We start from the raw sequence: 1,859 nt of genomic DNA, 5'->3' as shown, positions 1-1,859 counted from the left end.
ATGAGTGAACATTACTTTCAATTAGGTTTTTTGTCTCTGTTGAATGGAAAATGTTAAAGATATTGTTAAAAGGTGAATGTGGAACTGGGAAAGTCAAATCCTATTGAGATTATGTCAAATTATCATCCGATTATACAATTAAAAGGGTAATATATTTTTAATCCTATTACTTTACCTGCCGGATTAACTTCTTTTCCAGTGACCATCTGTTCGGTATGTTTCGGCACTGTGTTTTCTGCCCCTAACGGAGAACATTTAGGTAATATTGAAATTAATCAGGTTACTACATTATCAAAGTTATATTATATCATATACAGTATATCATGAGTGAACATTACTTTCAATTAGGTTTTTTGTCTCTGTTGAATGGAAAAAGTTAAAGATATTGTTAAAAGGTGAATGTGGAACTGGTACAGTCAAATCCTATTGAGATTATGTCAAATTATCATCCGATTATACAATTAAAAGGGTAATATATTTTTTATCCTATTACTTTACCTGCCGGATTAACTTCTTTTCCAGTGACCATCTGTTCGGTAGGTTTCGGCACTGTGTTTTCTGCCCCTAACGGAGAACATTTAGGTAATATTGAAATTAATCAGGTTACTACATTATCAAAGTTATATTATATCATATACAGTATATCATGAGTGAACATTACTTTCAATTAGGTTTTTTGTCTCTGTTGAATGGAAAATGTTAAAGATATTGTTAAAAGGTGAATGTGGAACTGGGAAAGTCAAATCCTATTGAGATTATGTCAAATTATCATCCGATTATACAATTAAAAGGGTAATATATTTTTTATCCTATTACTTTACCTGCCGGATTAACTTCTTTTCCAGTGACCATCTGTTCGGTAGGTTTCGGCACTGTGTTTTCTGCCCCTAACGGAGAACATTTAGGTAATATTGAAATTAATCAGGTTACTACATTATCAAAGTTATATTATATCATATACAGTATATCATGAGTGAACATTACTTTCAATTAGGTTTTTTGTCTCTGTTGAATGGAAAATGTTAAAGATATTGTTAAAAGGTGAATGTGGAACTGGGAAAGTCAAATCCTATTGAGATTATGTCAAATTATCATCCAATTATACAATTAAAAGGGTAATATATTTTTAATCCTATTACTTTACCTGCCAGATTAACTTCTTTTCCAGTGACCATCGGTTCGGTAGGTTTCGGCACTGTGTTTTCTGCCCCTAACGGAGAACATTTAGGTCATATTGAAATTCATCAGGTTACTACATTATCAAAGATATATTATATCATATACAGTATATCATGAGTGAACATTACCTTCAATTAGGTTTTTTGTCTCTGTTGAATGGAAAAGGTGAAAGTTATTGTAAAAAGGTGAATGTGGAACTGGTACAGTCAAATCCTATTGAGATTATGTCAAATTATCATCCATTATACAATTAAAAGGGTAATATATTTTTTATCCTATTACTTTACCTGCCAGATTAAATTCTTTTCCAGCTTCCATCTTTTCGGTAGGTTTAGGCACTGTGTTTTCTGCCCCTAACGGAGACCATTTACAGTGGGGAAAAAAAGTATTTAGTCAGCCACCAATTGTGCAAGATCTCCCACTTAAAAAGATGAGAGAGGCCTGTAATTTTCATCATAGGTACACGTCATCTATGACAGACAAAATGAGAAAAATTTTTCCAGAAAATCACATTGTAGGATTTTTTATGAATTTATTTGCAAATTATGGTGGAAAATAAGTATTTGGTCAATAACAAAAGTTTCTCAATACTTTGTTATATACCCTTTGTTGGCAATGACACAGGTCAAACGTTTTCTGTAAGTCTTCACAAGGTTTTCACACACTGTTGCTGGTATTTT

Source organism: Coregonus lavaretus (genome assembly GCF_964263955.1).
Source record: "Coregonus lavaretus genome assembly, chromosome: 38".
Lineage (NCBI taxonomy): Eukaryota > Metazoa > Chordata > Actinopteri > Salmoniformes > Salmonidae > Coregonus > Coregonus lavaretus.
Note: the sequence above shows the minus strand (reverse complement) of the source record.